General features: G+C 48.7%; 4 non-coding genes across 4 annotated transcripts; all 4 read left to right on the forward strand.

The window, feature by feature from the left end:
• Nucleotides 1-5,774: 5,774 nt before the first annotated feature.
• TRNAC-GCA (transfer RNA cysteine (anticodon GCA)) lies at nucleotides 5,775-5,846 on the forward strand. Its single transcript has one exon. It is a non-coding gene; the product is annotated as a tRNA-Cys (tRNA).
• Nucleotides 5,847-8,270: 2,424 nt separating this feature from the next.
• On the forward strand, nucleotides 8,271-8,342 carry TRNAC-GCA (transfer RNA cysteine (anticodon GCA)). Its single transcript has one exon. It is a non-coding gene; the product is annotated as a tRNA-Cys (tRNA).
• Nucleotides 8,343-12,973: 4,631 nt separating this feature from the next.
• Nucleotides 12,974-13,045, forward strand: TRNAC-GCA (transfer RNA cysteine (anticodon GCA)). The gene has a single exon. It is a non-coding gene; the product is annotated as a tRNA-Cys (tRNA).
• A 3,373-nt stretch (nucleotides 13,046-16,418) lies between these two features.
• Nucleotides 16,419-16,490, forward strand: TRNAC-GCA (transfer RNA cysteine (anticodon GCA)). Its single transcript has one exon. It is a non-coding gene; the product is annotated as a tRNA-Cys (tRNA).
• The last annotated feature ends 1,542 nt before the right edge of the window (nucleotides 16,491-18,032 follow it).

An 18,032-nucleotide genomic window follows, 5' to 3' on the forward strand; every position in this document is an offset into this window, starting at 1 on the left:
GCCATAGCAGCATGCTATAAGAGTCCTAATCCCTGTCATTGTCACTCTGTCTAGATGTAGAGTCCTTGAAGATACCTATAATTCTATAACTTGTGGTCATACCCAAGCAGGATGGGTCCTCATCCAGTCTGACTGCTGTCCTCATAGAGGTGGAGAGCAGAGAGAGGGACAGGCAGACAGAGGACGCGGCCGTTTGTGCCGTGGCTGCAGCCAAGGGACTCAAGGAACTTGGGGAGCTGCTGGAGCTCGGGAGGAACATGGAACAGAGCTCTCTCAGAGCTCTCCGGAGGGTCAACGTGGCTCCCACCCTGATCCTGGACTCTCAGTGTCCAATATTGTGAGACAATATGTTTGTGTCACTTAAAACCACTTTGTAAACACCTCTTGTCAAACAGAAGGTGATTTTGGCAGCACCTTAGGAAAATGGCCCTGAGAATGAGTATGGGCTGTAGCCTGATTAAGCATTTTGTTTTAGAAGATCCTAAACACACATACACAGCCCAGCTTTGTCTTTGCTGAAAAGAGAAAGGCTCAGGCCTGGGGGCCGGAGTAAGGGCTGTGTGGGGTTCTTTCGAAGACATTGCCTGCTCTTGACGGAAACCAAGAGGACCATGGGTCACGGGCTTGTGTTGTGCAGGCAGCCTCTTTGCCCTCCTCCCCACTGAAGGATCCAGGGGCCATGGGCCCTGGAAGGCCACAGAGCTGAGGGAAGGTGTCTAGCCCTGAGTCAGTCAGTCCCAGAGGGAAGCACCAGTTAATATTACAGAGCCGTGTACTATCTCACAAATGAAAGGCATTAGTTGGGTTATATTGGCATCCAGCAGGTGTAGCTCAGGGGTTGGGGGGGAGGGGTATTTGATAGCAGATCAAGAGTCTCTGATACCCAATGTACCATAAGTGGAACCATATGAATATCTCTTTTCTGCCCTATTATTTTTATTTTTGTTATTATTTTAAAGTTTTATTGACACATAATTCATATAGTATACAATTCAATAGTTCAATCATATTAAGAAGAGTTGTACAATCATTGCTACAATCAATTTCTGTGTTAGTCTCGGTTGACTAGAGAAACAAATTCATAGACACTCATGTGTGTATAAGAAAGAGCTTTATATACAAGAGCAATTGTATATTGAGAAAACATCCCAGCCCAGTCCAGATCAAGTCCATAAGTCTGATATTAGCCCATATGTCTGATACTAGTCCATAAATTCCTCTTTAGACTCATTCAACGTATGCAATGCCAAATGCAGGAAGATCAAAGGCCGTGGGTAGAAGATCTTGTAGATCCAGTGGCAGTGGAAGCATCTCAATGCTGGCGTGGGTCTCCACATGTCTCCTTCAGCTTTCTGAGTGTCTCAATGGCAGGAAAGGGAAGGCAAAGAGAGTGGGTCTGGCCTCCAGTGAGTTATTTATCACCATTGCACCTCCAAATGAGGTCATCAAGTTGATTGACAGACTACGCAGGACTTTATAGATTGGCATCAGACATATGGGCTAATATCGGACTTATGGACTTGATCTGGACTGGGATGGGATGTTTTCTCAATATTCAATTGCTCTTGTATATAAACCTCTTTCTTATACACATATGAGTGTCTATGAATTTGTTTCTCTAGTCTACCCAGACTAACACAGCCTGAATCATTAAGGGCTGGATAGGAACTAGGTCATTAAGACTGGAGTACCAGGCATATTCTCCCCTTGGGTTCTATATAAATCTTGCTAAGCACTTTTTCCCTGTGGGAGGTTGCTCCTCCCCATTTACCCACCAATAGAAACGGAATCGCCTTCCTCCATCTGGACTTGAATGTCCAGTGAGGTTTGTTTGCACTCTAGCAGGAATGTCTGTTGATTTGGGGTAACTTTAGCACAATTTAAGATGGCAGCAACTAGATGGTCTTTCCCCTCCCCCTGCATCGTGAAAGGCTGGCCCCAGCCGAGGGAAGGCCTCTTCTGTTGAAATGGTTTTTAAGAGGTACGTATAATGGGAGAGAGATATGGTTCGTGGAGACTAGCGGACCCTCTACCTTGCTGCTTGGGAGACTGGATCAGAAGATTACATGCCCTGGGAGCAGAAGCCTGTCTTCATCTTGATATTTATCTTATGGTAGTGGACTCATACAATATTTGTCCCTTTGTGATTGAATAACTTCACTCAGGGTGATGGGTAGCAGGTCCCTCCATGCCATGAAGTGTTTCATCACTTTTTCAGGGATGCATTGTGTTCCTTTGTGTGTGTGTACCAGACTTTCTTTATCCATTTTTCTACTGATGGGCGTGTGGACTGTTTCCAGCTTCTTGCTATTGTGACTTGAGCTGCAATAGACATGGGAGAGCATGTTCATATTCTGTCTCTTACTTCTTTGGGGTTTGTGCCCAGCTAAGGTATTTCTCGGGTGGATGGTATTTCTATTGCCAGCTGTTTTGGGCATCACCATATCATTTTCCACAAGGGTTGTCATATTTACAAGCCCAACAGCAGTGTGTAAGAGCTCCAATCGCTCTGCGGCCTCTGCAGCATTTGTGGTTCTTTGTTTTGTTTTAACTGGGTTATCATCTAGAACAGCGGTTCTCCACTTGTGGGTCGTGACCCCTTTGGGGGTCCAATGACCCTTTCACAGGTCATTATGAATTGCCCGATTCATAACAGTAACAAAATTATAGTTATGAAGTAGCAACAAAAATAATTTTATGGTTGGGAGGTCACCACAACAGGAGGAACTGTATGAAAGGGTCATGCATTAGGAAGGTCGAGAACCGCTGATCTAGAATATCTCTTTTATATGTGTTCTTCTCATGTCCTCAACCACATTGTAATCAGAGACCACCATCTTCATTTCCTAGGGTTATTCCAACAAGATACCACAAAAGAATAGAAATCCTGTGCTCTATGAGTCTACATTCAAGAACTCAGCCATACGGATTCACTCTGAGGGCTCAGAGAGAAACTCTTCCGTTGCTGTCTGCTGGTGTCTTCCGACAGTCCCTGGTGCCTGCTCCTGTTGTACATCGCTTTCCTCCTCTGTCTACATCTGTATCTGTTCCCTTTGTAAGACATCACTTGAATGCCAGGAAGTCCCCTCCCTATTGGGTGTTTAGAACTCCCTCTTATCACACAGTTCTCACAGTCCTCATGGGCCTTAAAGATGGAACTGAAGCCCAGGGCTGAGGGTCCTCTACATCGAGAGCAGCACCCAGAATCTGGAGAGAGGCCCTTGCCCAGATGTTGCTTGTTGTTTTTTCAGGCTTTATCGAGCCCCACCCATCCCCCCAGCAGAACGAGACATGCCTGCTCCCGTGCCAGCCTCACCATGTTTGTTATGTTTGCGCCTTTTGTTACAGTCACTGTGTCAGTAAGGTTTCCAGTGGCCCGTTCTTCACAAATAGACAGTCTATTCCAGCTTTGGGCAATAGATCTGACGATATTCCACTGCTAGTTATAAGGTTTTGGTGACTAATCTCGCTCAGAAGTGCACAGCCTATTCCTTCTTCAGAGTCTGCTCTAAATCTGGAAGCCCCACTGAAACCTGTTCACCTTGGGTGACCCTGCTGGGATTTAAAGTTGCTTCCGACATACAAGTCACCACAGAGGGACCAACTGACTGACAAGTGGTGCCTTGTCAAATGTGGTGAAGAAAGCTAATAGTACAAGCCTGGATGGCCTTGAAGAGACTGCGGGTGGAATTATGGGCATCAAAAACAATTCTGGTGAGGGCCTAAAGGAAATGGATATTTGTAGCACTGAATATCGCAGAGACACAGCAGCAGGGAGCAATGTTGGCAGAACTAGGAGAGTTGCACGAGAGAACATGGGAGCTGAGCCCATAGTGACTAGGCCAAGTTCCTTAGGGCAGGGAAATGTCTAGCAAAGTGTAGTGCCTCCAAGCATGTGTGAGTAGAGCTAGGTTAGGTGACCTGTGGAGTAAGAGAGCTGAGCTCCTGCAGGCTGAGGCTTACTGTTGCAGTGTGGTGTCTGTGTACTTCCTGTTGCAGGGTGGTGTCTCTGTGTACTTACTGTTGCAGTGTGGTGTCTCTGTGCACTTCCTGTTGCAGTGTGGTGTCCCTGTGTACTTCCTGTTGCAGTGTGGTGTCTCTGTGTACTTCCTGTTGCAGGGTGGTGTCTCTGTGTACTTCCTGTTGCAGGGTGGTGTCTCTGTGTACTTCCTGGTGCAGTGTAGTGTGTCTGTACTTCCTGGTGCAGTGTGGTGTCTCTGTGCACTTCCTGTTGCAGTGTGGTGTCCCTGTGTACTTCCTGTTGCAGTGTGGTGTCTCTGTGTACTTCTTGTTGCAGTGTGGTGTCTCTGTGTACTTACTTGTGCAGGATGGTGTCTCTGTGTAATTCCTGGTGCAGCGTGGTGTCTGTGTACTTAATGGTGCAGGGTGGTATCTCTGTGTACTTACTGGTGTAGTGTGGTGTCTGTGTACTTACTACTGCAGTGTGGTGTCTCTGTACTTACTGGTGTAGTGTGGTGTCTCTGTGTACTTCCTGGTGCAGTGTGGTGTCTCTGTGTACTTCCTGTTGCAGGGTGGTGTCTCTGTGTACTTACTGGTGTAGTGTGGTGATCTGTGTAATTACTGGTGCAGTGTGGTGTCTCCGTGTACTTCCTGGTGCAGTGTGGTGTCTCTGTGTACTTCCTGTTGCAGTGTGGTGTCTCTGTGTACTTACTAGTGCAGGGTGGTGTCTCTGTGTACTTCCTGTTTCAGGGTGGTGTCTCTGTGTACTTCCTGTTGCAGGGTGGTGTCTCTGTGTACTTCCTGTTGCAGGGTGATGTCTCTGTGTACTTCCTGTTGCAGGGTGGTGTCTCTGTGTGTTACTTGTGCAGTGTAGTGATCTGTGCACTTCCTGGCAGAGCTACACAGTTCTGTAACTCATGCCCAAGCAGACAAGAAGCCAGAAAACCAAGAGGCCCATGAGGCTTAGAGGCCAAGTGATGAGGAAGCAGAAGTGGAAGAAAAAGGAACCTAGGTAGGAAATCTGTCTACATTTCAGTGGACGGGGCCACATGTGTACATTGTAGAATGGTGGAACAACAACTTGCTGGATCTCAAGTGGTAGGGGCACAGCCCCCTAGGATTTGAGTCAGATTTTCATAACAGCATTCTGTAACTCAGAGATCTTGTTTGGAAATAGGATCTTTGAAGGTGTCATCAGTTAAATCAGTATGAGGTCATACTAGGTCATCTGGGTCCTAATTCCATCTGACTCCTGTCCTTCTGAAGAGAAAAGCAGACACAGAGAGATAGACAAAGGAGGGAGGCCATGTGTCCAAGGACCTCAAGGTCCCAAACACTCCAAAGATACCAGGAGCCAGCCGGACACTGGAGACAGAACATGGTCAAGTCTCCATCATCACTCTCAGGGGATCCGGGCGATGGACACTCGGAGGCAGGACTGCCAGCCGCCAGGACTGGGAGAAGGTTCATTTCTGAGTTCTAAGGGCACACACATTGGGGAGCTGCAGGTAAGTGATTCTCAGTCCGTGTTTATCTTCAGTGAGGAAAGGAAGGCACTTGTCTGGGAGCCCAGGTAAAGACTGTGGGGCTGCTTGGGGGATCCTGGCTAACCCTTTCCCTGGACCAAAAGTCAAGGGCTTCTCTCATTTCCTCCTCACAAATGGCCCAGAGGGGTGAGACCTGGGGGCCTTAGAGGTGAGGGACTGTGTCTGGTGGCATGTGAGCGAGTCCTAAGAGGAAGCACCAGTTGTGATTACAGAGCTGAGTGCTACCTCACAAGTAAAGGACATTAATGAAGCCACATTGTCATGCCAGGGAATGTAGCTCAGGGGTAGAGCATTTGACTGCAGATCAAGAGGCCCCTGGTTTAAATCCAGGCACTCCCTGTTTTATGTGCCATTTTGATAACTAATTCTACTATGTACTCCGTACCTGGGCCCTCAGTGAAGGGTTAGCAGTGTCCACCGCCACCCTCCCTGTGGTGGGTGTTTTAAAGAACATGCCCAGAGAGCTTCCCTCTCCAGGCTGAGTGCATAAAGGAGAGTGCCCAGTAAATACCTCTCCTGAGTGTGCCTCTCGTCTCCACCAGGTCCTCATCCACATCTTAGTTTCTCAGGGCTGCTGAGAACAAAATACCATCAAGTGGATGACTTTACAGTACAGAAATTGAGTGTCTCCCTGGTCTGTGCCTACCAGTCTGAATTCCAGGGCTCAGCCATGCTGACTCCCTCTGATGCCCCGTGCCGTTCCAGTGTCGTGTACGTGCTGCTCACGTGAGCACCTGAGGCCTCTGAGAGAGATGCACCCGTGATTCTCTGCTACCGTCTGGTGGCTGCTGGAAATCCTGGGGGTCTGCCTCGGGAGTGGCACTGCCTTCCGCTTTTGTCTGTATCTGACCCTCTACCTCTACCTTCTCTGACCCTGTGCACAATAGCACAAAACTTGCCTAGGCCTCCACCTCGTCATACTTGTTCTGTCGGTGAGCCCACGCTGGCAGCCACTGTGTCTTTCCACCTCACTGAAAGTCTTCCTCTTCTACCACCGGCTTTTTGACCAAGCATGAGGTCCCACCCGACGACCCACCCTGCTCCATCTTAAATGACCCTGTTGTCAAGTACAGTTTTCCACCCCAACAGTCCTCGGAGATGGAGCTGAAGTTCAGGCCCAAGGGGCTTCCACTCAGAATCTATAGATCAAGTTCAGTCACACCCAGAATCGTTTTTAAGATGGTGTCCAAGATACTGTTCTTCGGGGTTTTGTACTTCCTGGTGCCCGTTACTTCTCCCACTGGTGACAGTAGCATCTGCCCTTGGACATCAGAAACAGATAGCTTGTATTGTAGATTGCACAGTTCACAGAAGAAGAGAAATTTTGCCCATGGACATTTCAGATATGGAGTTGATTTAAGGCTTTGGATTGATATGATAGAGTGACTGAATTTTACATGTGGCAAGAGCATGATTGTAGGGGCGCCTTGGAATGGAATGTTATGGATTGAATTGTATCATTCCACAGTATATATGAATGTGGCTAGGTCATGATTCTCAATGTAATTATCTTCCATGTTGTGATCAAATATAATTATATTATGTGTCATAAATACTGACCTCTATGATATCGGGGAAGCAGAAATACAGGCACTTATGTTACTAATCAGAATACAATCTCTTTTGTTCATACCTTGAATCAGTATCTTTTGAGAGAGACAAGAGATTACTCCAGGAAGCCAAGATCAGCGGGACCTCAGCTCCGGCAAGAAAGGAGGGCAGGAGCAGAGCTTGTTCTTTGGATTTGGGTCCTTGTGCTGAGAACCTCCAAGGGTTGGGATGAGATTGATGCCAAGACACATGCACATCTCCAGAGAACCCTCCAGGCAGAGATGTTGAAAGAATCAGGGGTCTTCCAACAGGGTCCCCGAGCGAGAGAGGCTTCAACTAGAGCTGGCACCTGAACTGAGACATCAGACAACTTCACCTGTGATGGAAGACATGCATGTTTGTTAAAGGCATGCCTGCGGGTGACATTTCTGGTGGAGGAGCACTACATAACTAAGACACAGTGAGGGGCTGGGTGTGACGCGTTACTCTAATGCATATTAAAAATATACAAGTAGTGTTGGCATGGAGTAATAATAGGTCGAGGCTGGAAGAGCTTTAATGGGCGAGTAGTCTGACTGTAGATTGCCTTGAAAGAACTGTCGGTGGAAGTGTGGACACCCAAGACAGTTCTGATGAGGGCTGCAAGAAAGTGAAGAGCGAGATACAGCGCAGGTGGTGGGAATCCGCACCAGAGACGCGGACCAGGTGGCTTGGAAGCTGACTCATGGAGTGAGAGAGGTGAGACCCTTTGGGACCAGGCTTACTGATGGAGTTGGGTGCCTAAAGTCACCATCTGGCCCAAGATATCCAATAAGGCATGGGGCAAAGAGACCAATAAACCAGAAATCAGAAGCTGAAGAGAAAAGCAGCGTGGGAAGCAGAAATCTCAGTCTCCAAGGGAGATGTCCCAGAGGGGAACTCCAGGCCACTGGGCCTCCAAGGGAGGAGTCATATCCTCCCAGGGGTCAAGCAGGTATACCTTGACTAACTCAGATCCGGAGTGAGGGGCCGTCATTCTCAAGTGCCAGGGGATGGGGCTGGATCCACTGCTTAGAACAGAGATGAGGTTGCCATGCCAAAGGGGGAGGAAAACAGGTGGGGAGCTATCTAGTAATAAACCAGCCAATCCCAAAGGAGATCATCAGTTAATATGATAGAACTGAGAGCTACCTCACAAGTGAAAGATCCTAATTATGTTATGTTAGCATGCCAGGGGGTGTAGCTCAGGGGTAGAGCATTTGACTGCAGATCAAGAGGTCCCTGGTTCAAATCCGGGCGCCCCCTTCTTTATGTGCCATTTTGAGAGCTACCAATACCACATACTCTCTATTTGGGTCCCCATAGAGGTTTAGAAGCACCCCCTCCCAGGTTGGGGTTTTAAAGAACAAGCCCAACAGAGCCTCCCGCTCCAGGCTGAGAGCACAAGGGGAGCCACGATGACTATCCCTGCTGTGTGTGTTTCTCATCTCCCCAACATGTGCTCACCTCCTCCACAAAGGCCACATCCGGGTTCTCAGGGCGCCTGATCAAGATACTATAGTGACTGATCTAAACAATGGAAGTGACCATCTCTCAGGTCTGTGGCTACAAGTCTGAATTCCAGGGCTCAGCCATGCTGATTCCTTCTGAGGGCTCTGAGGGAGAAGCTCTTCCAGGCAAGTCTGCTGGCTTCTGGCAATCCCTGGGGTCAGCATCTGTTGTCACCCTGCCTTCCCTCCTCTGCTTATGGCAGTGTCTGCTCTCCTCTCTCTTAAGACATCACGTGGGTGAGTCTAGAACCAACCCTCTCCTCCATCTTAAAATGCAGGAAACAATCTCCAAGAATGATCCTAATCTAAAATCATATCATTGTGTGCTCACCTCCCTGAAAGATCGCTGAAGAAATATGGGTGCATAATCAAATGTGGTGAAGAAAGGTGATGGTGCCCAAGTATCAAAAGATATAGTGTCTGGGATCTTAAAGGTAGTAATCAAGTGGCCATCTAGCTCAGAAGCAACAAAACCCACATGGAAGAAGCACACCAACCTGTGCGATCATGAGGTGTCAAAGAGATCAGGTATCAGGCATCATCAGAACAAAAAATCGTATCATTGTGAATGAGGGGGAGTGCGGAGTGGAGACCCAAAATCCATCTGTAGGCAACTGGACATCCCCTTACGGAAGGGTCGCAGGGAGGAGACAAGCCAGTCAGGGTGCTATGTAGCAAGGATGAAGCATACAGCTTTCCTCTAGTTCCTAAATGCTTCCTCTCCTTCCCCCACTATCATGATTCCAATTCTACTTTAAAAAATCTGGCTAGACCAGAGGATATACACTGGGACAGATAGGAACTGGCAACACAGGAAATCCAGGACAGATGATCCTTCAGGACCAGTGATGAGAGTAGTGATACCAGGAGGGTGGAGGGAGGGTGGGGTGGAAAGGGGGAACTGATCACAAAGATGTACATATAACCTCCTCCCCCCTGGGGGATGGACAACAGAAACGTGGGTGAAGGGAGACGTTGGACAGGGCAAGATATGACAAAATAATAATTTATATATTATCAAGGGTTCATGAGGAAGGGGGGGGAATGATGAGCTGATACCAGGGGCTTAAGTGGAGAGCAAATATTTTGAGAATGATGAGGGCAATGAATGTACAAATATGCTTTACACAATTGATGTATGTATGGATTGTGATAATAGTTGTATGAACCCCTAAAATGATTTTTTTAAAGAATAATCCTTATCTTTAGTCAATTTACTTTGAGATGTAAAAGATGTTAAATGATCAGAGATCATGGGAAATTCATTAACATCAAGAGAGAAGAGTATTTCTCTGGATCCAGGTTTCCTGTATAGAGAACTGCCTGGACCAAGGGGATGACTGATACCAAGACACTTGGAGCTTTCCGAGGAGCTCTGGCCTCACAGATGTGGAACGAATCCAGGGAATTTTCCTAAAGCATCGGGGAGGGAGAGCCTCATCCTAGAGCAGACATCCTCACTTCTAGCTCTTAGCCTGTGGGTCACACGGGGGAGAATGTGGCACAAGGATTGGAGGAAGGCTGAACAACCTGCGATATGCAGAGGACACAAGGAGCTTGCGGAATGTGAGGAGGACTTGAATGAAGTACTTGCTGATAAAGATGAAGGAGAGTAGCTTTCAACTCGATGTAAAGAAGACCAACATTCTCACAACAGGCACAATAGATAGCGCCACATAAATGGATGCCAACTGAAGTTGTCCTGCTAGGATGCACAATGAATGCTCACGGAAGTAGCAGACACGGGAACAAAAGACTAGGTGTATTAGGTAAATCTGCTACACAAGACCTATTTGAGTATTGAAACGTAGGAATTTTACTTTGAGGACTAGCCCCTGACTCAAGCTATGGCATTTTCAGTGGTCTCGTGTGCATGTGAAAATTGGACATTGAATAAAGAACAACAGAGAAGAACTGATATTGGAAGTACCATGGACGGCTGAAAGGACACAAGGACGTGTCTTGGAAGAATATAGCTAGAGCACTCCTTAGAGACTAGGAAAGCAAGACCTGGTCTTACACACTTTGGTCATACGGCCAGTAGAGACCAGTCCCCGGAGAAGGACATCATGCTTGCGACAGTGGAGGGGAAGGAAAAGGAGGAAGTCCCTCAAGGAGATGGACGGACAATGGGCTCGAGTATAGGAACAACGTGAGCGTGGCTCAGGACCAGGCCGTCTTGCACTCTGCTGTGCATAAGGTCACTATGGGTCGGAACCGACTCTGTGGCACCTAACAAGAGCAACAACTATGCCACTCACATGAAGAATTTCTGTTAAATAAGCACCAGGTAACGAGGCAGGAGTTGAGATCAGGAGTGGGGTGCTCCTCTCACACAGACCTAAAATATGGAGGGCGTTGTGCAATTGGGTAGAGGTGGAGGCTACAATTAAAGTCTAAGTTGCATTGAAGAGCCTGTTGGAGGAAGTACGGACATCAAAGACAATGCTGGTGAGGGCTGAAAAGAGAGAGGAGAGCTGGGACACGGGAGACAGCACAGAGGGTGGGAAGCATTGGCAGAGCGCTGTGGCAGAAGCGGCAGAAGGGTGGGGCAGACCGATCAGGAGCTTACCCATGGAGACAGAACTGAGTGCGTTTGACTAGGAGGCCGAGGCACCTCCAGGCGTTTGACTGGGGGAGCCACACTAGGCAATCCAAGGAGTACGAGAGTTGGGCCTCTTGGGAAGAGGTTTCCTGACAGAAAGGGCTGCTTTGGGCACTTATCAGTATAGCTGGCAAGCTCTGTACCACTTGCCCATTCGGGGCAGAGGCTGGGCTGGCCTAAGAAAAGTGCGTGGGTGATAGCCGAGAGGAACTGGGAAACAAAGGGTGGAATGATGCCCTCTGGGATGTCCAAGGGTGGAAGCCTGACATCTTGGGTTTCATCAGCGGTCTAGAGTCAAAGGGTTTGGCCATAGTCTCCTAGGTTTCAGACAGGCAGGGCCTCACCCACTTGCATCTAGAGTACGGGCTCCCATTCAGGAGCGCCAGGCATGGAGCCAGATCTGCTGCCCAGATCTGAGCGATGGGGCAGACTATCTGGGCCTGCCAGGGCCAATGGGGCGGGTTCACCACTCAGTTGCACTCGGAGGAAAGGGCCACCTTAACCAGGAGGAGACTTGCCACCGGGGATCTGGAAGGAGGAGCTGAAGTCCAAAGTGGAGGGACTAACTTCAGGGGTCCAGAGTCTGGAGACAGGGCCACTGCCTAGGGTTGAAGAGAAGAGAGACTTGTTCTCAAGTTGAGAGTGACTGTCCATTGTTCTGCTGGCTTCCGACTTGTTCAGAGCTCGTGAGCCTTCTTTCCTTTCAATTGATCACATTAGAGATAGAACAACAGGAAAGAGAGCAGCCCTTGAAAGAGGGAGGTCAGCAGCTCCAGGGATGAAAGGATGGAGTGCAGTGGGACTTCTGTGGCCGACAGCCCTGCAGGGAGCACCTCTGCGGCCTCGAGGAAGACTGGAGCCAAGATGCTGACGACCAGGGAACGTCAGGCCGGCAGATGTTGAAAGCAGTTACGGACCACCCTTCAGAGGAGACAAACAGAGAAAACCTCCTACAGGCACTGGTCCCCTCTCGGGATGTCTAACCTTCCAAACTGTAAAGGAATCCACTTCTCCCTCGTCAGCCCCCAGTTTGTGGCATCTCTGCTATAGCAGCACGGCATCACCAAGATGGAATCTTACACCCTAGTACCTGTCGCCTTCACTTTGCGTAGATTCAGGCTCTTTGATGAGGTCATCAGGTCCACAAACTCGAGGTCACAACACGTAGGGTGGGTCCATCCCCATCTGACTGCCGTCCTGCAAGAAGAAGAGAGCAGACACACAGAGACAGGCAGAGAAAGGAGGCCCTCTGACCATGTGATGCTCTAGCTGCCAGCCAAGGAACCCCAGGCCATTCCTGCCTCCCAGAAGCCTGGAGCGCGGCATGGGGCAGAATTCCCAGCAGTGACAACATGGCTGCCACACCGCTGGGACCCTCAGCCTCCAGAATTGGGGGAAAATACATGTCTGTCCCCATGTTCGTGTACTTTTTCACGGTGACACAGGAAGTACATATCGGCGAGTTTTGTCTTCAATCAAAGAGAGAAAGGCGCAGGTCTGGGGTCCAGGTGGGCCTGTTGGGCTGATTTGAAGACATTGGCTACATTGGGCCCAAACCATAAAGGCAGCAGCCAATGGGATGGGTTGTGTTGTGCAGGCAGCTTCTTTGATGTCCTCTCAACTAATGGTGCCAGTGGCCATGGGCCCTGGAAGGCCACAGAGCTGAGGGAAGGTGTCCAGTCCTGAGTCAGCCAGTCCCAAAGGAGAGCATCAGTTAATATGATAGAGCTGAGAGCTACCTCACAAGTGAAAGATCCTAATTATGTTATGTTAGCATGCCAGGGGGTGTAGCTCAGGGGTAGAGCATTTGACTGCAGATCAAGAGGTCCCTGGTTCAAATCCAGGTGCCCCCTTATTTATGTGCCAAGTGAAGAGAAAGCCATACCATCTACTCCCTACCTGGGCCCCAGCAAAGTGTTAGCAGTCCCCTGTGCTTAGAGTTTGAAAGAACAAGCTCATCGAGCTTCCCTCTGCAGGTTGAGTGCATAAGGTGAGTCTCCTCGAAGGCCCACCGTCTGGTTTTCTTAGGGCTGCTCAGGATTCCATAAAGTAAGTGACTTTAAAGAATGGAAATGATTGTCTCCCAGGTCTGTGGCTACAAGTCTGAATTCCAGGGCTCAGCCATGCTGATTCCTTTGAGGGCTCTGAGAGAGAAGCTCTTCCAGGTCAGTCTGCTGACTTCTGACAAGCCCTGGAGTCTGCTTCTGTGGTAGTTATATAATATAGTTTGCCAATTTGACAGGATTAAGAATGAAAGGGTGGAGTCTAGCCTGTCAATCAGGTGATAACTCATGAGGTCTCTGTGTGGACATGGCCTTCTCCTGAGGATTCTGGGAACTCCTGTATTCCTCCTTGGATGTGAGACACACACACACTCTCTCTCTCTGCTCACTCCCAGGGAGCCATTGCCGCTGACAAGATACATGGAACTATTCACTGGTGTCCTGAGCTGGAGTGGAGACCCCTGCCAGTGCTGAGATGCGTCTTGCCACCGGATCCACAAGATTATCCCCCCACTGGCCTGTGATCATCCTGCATTTGGCATCATTTCATGTGTTTTGTGAGTCTGAAGAAGAATTTATGAGTTGGTATTGGACATATGGACTAACATTGAACTTATAGACTTGATCTGGACTGGGCTGGGGTGTTTACTCAATATTCAATTGCTCTTGTAGATAAAGCTCTTTCTCATACACAGATGAGTCTCCCTGATTTGTTTCTCCTCTCCACCTAGACTAACACACACATCCACCCAGAATCTGAGTGTGACCAGCATCCATAATCCAGAGGGCAGTGCCTTTGCTCTGACAGTCGTAGGTAATTTAATATGCGCAATTTGGGACTTGCCTGGTGCCTTTATTCCCCCATTTGTAATGGGTATGTCTCCTCCCACCAGCTTCCCCACTGTCCTTTGGGGATAGCTGATCTTCCACATTTCACAGGTTTCAGATGATGAGGAATTTTGCCCCAGGAGATTTGAGACTGGCTGTTGATTTTCTAATTGGGTGATATTATGGGGTGTGTTTTACATGTGGCAAGGACATTAACCATGGGAGCACTAGGGGCTGAATGTTATAGATTGAAGTGTGACCCACAAGCGACGTGCCCTCTGGCTGGACCATGATACTCAGGATTATTTATTTAACTTCCATCTTGAGCTTTGATGTGATAACCCCCCACGTTGTTACATGTGGAAAGGTTAGAGGCAGTCATGTTAATGAGGTAGGATACAATCTCCAAGTTGAATCCTTACCTTGAGTCCGTTTCCTCTGTGAGGTAAAACAAAAAGCAGAGATCAGAGGAATCTCCTTACCATCAATAGAATAAAGCCAGGACCAGAGTGTGTCTTGAATCCAGGGTCTCTGCACAGAGAACCTCCCAGACCCAGGGGAACATGGATCCCGAGACATACGGAGCTCTCCCAGGAGCCCGGGCCCACACTGTGGGAAGGAGTCGAGGATACTTTGCTGCGGCATCAGAGAGAGGAAGCCTCGCCCTAGAGCTGACACCCTACCTTCCAGCATCCTAACATTTCTGTTCCTTAATGCCACTCGTCTGGGGTACTTCTGTTACTGCTGCAATGCTGCTCCCGCACATTCCTAAAATGTGGAGGAGGGTAGAGGTGGAGGCTGGAGGGCTTGCCAGGTACCTAAGCATTACAGCCTAGATTGCATAGAAGAGACTGTTGGTGAGGAGTTTAGACATCAGAGACGATGCGGGTGAGGGCTAAAAAGAGACGGAGAGTTGGGACCAAAGGACAGCAGAGGTGGTGAAAAGTATCGGCAGAGCAATGTGGCAGAAGAAGCAAGCAAGTGGGACCAGAAAAAGCAGGAGCTGACCCGCGGAGAGAGAGCTGAGTGCATTTGAGTAAGAGGCTCCCTGGGGAGCTGAGTGCCTGCAGGCATCTGTCAGAGCAGTTAGACTTGCTAGCCTCTTGAGCCATAGCTCAGCTGAGGCTCTGGGCGGCCAAAGCTTCCTGGCAGAGTGGCCTGCCTTTGAGCACCTATTGGTAGCACTAAATAGCTCTGTAACACTTAGTTAATAGGGCAGATCCCAGGCTAGCCCAAGAAGCATGATGAGCCAAGGAAGCAGAATGCAGAAACTGAAGAGGCAAGTGTTATGGGACGGAGAACTACCTGAATCTCAGAGGCTAGACCGTGATCTTTAGAATGCCAAAGGGTGGGACCCCCACTGTTGTCACTAAGTGACATCGAGTCAGCTCCAACCCAGAGTGACCCTGCGCACAACAGAACAAAACACTGCACAGTCCTGCACCATCCTCACAATTGTTCCTGTGCCCGAGCCACTGAGTCAGCCACTGTGTCCGTCCATCTCCTTGAGAGGAAAGCTTTCCTCTTTCTCACAGCTTCTCCACTTTACCAAACACGATGTCTCCAGGGACTAATCTCTCTTGGCAATCTGTCCAAAGGGTGAAAGACAAAGTCTTGCCATCCTTGCCTCTAAAGAACACTCTGGCGCCTTACTTCTTCCAGACAGTTTGTCCTTTTAGCCGTCTGTAGTACTTTTTTTTTCTTCTGTAGTCCTTTCAATATTCTTCTCTAACACCACAGCTCAGCTGCATTGATTCTTCTACAGTGGCATCCTTTCCATAAACGAGGTTGTAACAGTTGGGGTGGGTTTCATCCATCGGACTGCTGTCCTCATGAAAGAGGAGAACAGAGACAGGGAAACAGACAGAGACAGGGCAGTATCTGACCATCCGTGCTGTCGCTGAAAGCCAAGGAACCCCAAGGAGCACCTGGAGCTACTGGCATCTAGGAGGGGAGCATGGAAGGGAGTCTCTCTCAGAGCTCTCAGAGGGATCCACATGCCTGCCACTCTGACCTTGGACTCCCAGGATTGTGAGACAACACATTTGTGTCACTAAAGGTACCCACGTGGGGGCATTTTGTTATGGAAGACCGAGGGAACACATACACAGCCTCTTTTTGTCTTGCTTGAAGGGAGAAAGGCCCAGGTCTCAGAGAAGGGCTGTTTTAGGGACCTGGGCCCGTTCTTGGCCTAAAGCCAAAAGTGAATGGGTTATTAGTCCTCCTCTCTGTGGAGAGTCCCTGTGGCCATGGGACCTGAAAGATCATAGAGCTGAGGGAAAACGCCTGCCTAGTCATGAGTCACACTAGTCCCAGAGGAAACAGCAGTTAATATTACAGAGCTGAGTGCGACCTCACAAATGAAAGGCAATACTTAGGTTATATTAGCATGCCAGGGGGTGTAGCTCAGGGGTAGAGCATTTGACTGCAGATCAAGAGGTCCCTGGTTCAAATCCGGGTGCCCCCTTCTTTATGTGCCATTTTGAGAGCTACCACTACCACATACTCTCTATTTGGGTCCCCATGGAGGTTTAGAAGCACCCCCTCCCAGGTTGGGGTTTTAAAGAACAAGCCCAACAGAGCCTCCCACTCCAGGCTGAGAGCACAAGGGGAGCCACAATGACTCCCTGCTGTGTGTGCTTCTCATCTCCCCAACATGTGCTCACCTCCTCCACAAAGGCCACCATCCGGGTTCTCAGGGCGCCTGATCAAGATACCACAGTGACTGATCTAAACAATGGAAGTGACTGTCTCCCAAACCTGTGGCTACAAGTCTGTCTTAGGCAGTGTTCTCTAGAGAAACAAAACCAGGACACTTATTATTAGATAGATGATAGATATAGATAGATAGATAGATAGATAGATAGATAGATAGATAGATAGATAGACTTATGCAGCACCAAGGAATAGAACAGCTAATTAGTCCACACAGCAGTATAGAGGGCTCAGTTCGACTCACTTCCGTAGAACAGTTAATATACTGGAAGTCCTCCAACTCACAAGGACTGCCAGATCCAAAGTCAAGGAAACAGACAGTGAGTCTTCCCTTGGGCAAGGCTGACAGAGTCCGCCCACAGGCACCAAACAGCAGGGCAGGTCACCAACAATCAGCAGCTCAGGAGCTTAGTAAAGCAGGCCCAGATGAGATATCGACCTCAAGCAAAGCAAGATGACAGGATCCACTAGCCTCGAGCTCAAGCTATGTACACACCAACAGGGTGTCAAAGCAGTTCTCAAAGGAACCTCAAGCTCTAGCAACTTCTTATCCATGGGTTGGCTGTCCCACAGGTAGTGAAACTTACAAGTTGAGGCAGAGAACTAGCTAAATCTGCCACACGCTGGTACAATCACCAGAAAGCAAGAGAGGGGTTGGCCTTGCTGAGCCATTTATCTCTTTGCCCTCCAATCAAACTGCCACCTGATTAATCCCACATTCTCTTATCAGTCAGGTTGGCACAATAAACCTACCTATCACAAAGTCTGAATCCCAGGGCTCAGCCATGCTGATTCCTTCTGAGGGCTCTGAGAGAAGTTTTTCAATGCCAGTCTGCTCGCTTCTGGAAATCCCTAGGGTCTGCCTCTGTTGTCACCCTGCCTCCTCTGTTTATGTCAGTGTCTGCTCTCCTCTTTCATAAGATACCACATGGCTAAGATAACAACCCACCCTCCTCCATCTTCAAGACCCAACTGTCAAACAAGGTCTGTTGTCCCAGGGGGTCTGGAAGGTGGAACCTAAGGTCATGACTGAAGCACATCTACCCAGAATTCTGAGAGCATGGTCAGCATCCATAATCCAGGGCACCTTTGTCCAGAAGGTCTCAGATAAATTTTTCTGTGCAGTTTTGGACTTACCTGGTGCCTTTATTTCTCCCACTTGCAATGGGTATGTCTGCCTCCTACCAGCTTCACCACTGTCCTTTGGAAACAGACAACTTGAACTTTACATTTCACAAGCTTATGGATGAAGAAGGATTTTGCCTCAAGAAATTTGGGACTAGTTGTTGATTTG

Source organism: Tenrec ecaudatus, chromosome 9 (assembly GCF_050624435.1).
Source record: "Tenrec ecaudatus isolate mTenEca1 chromosome 9, mTenEca1.hap1, whole genome shotgun sequence".
Classification (NCBI taxonomy): Eukaryota; Metazoa; Chordata; class Mammalia; order Afrosoricida; family Tenrecidae; genus Tenrec; species Tenrec ecaudatus.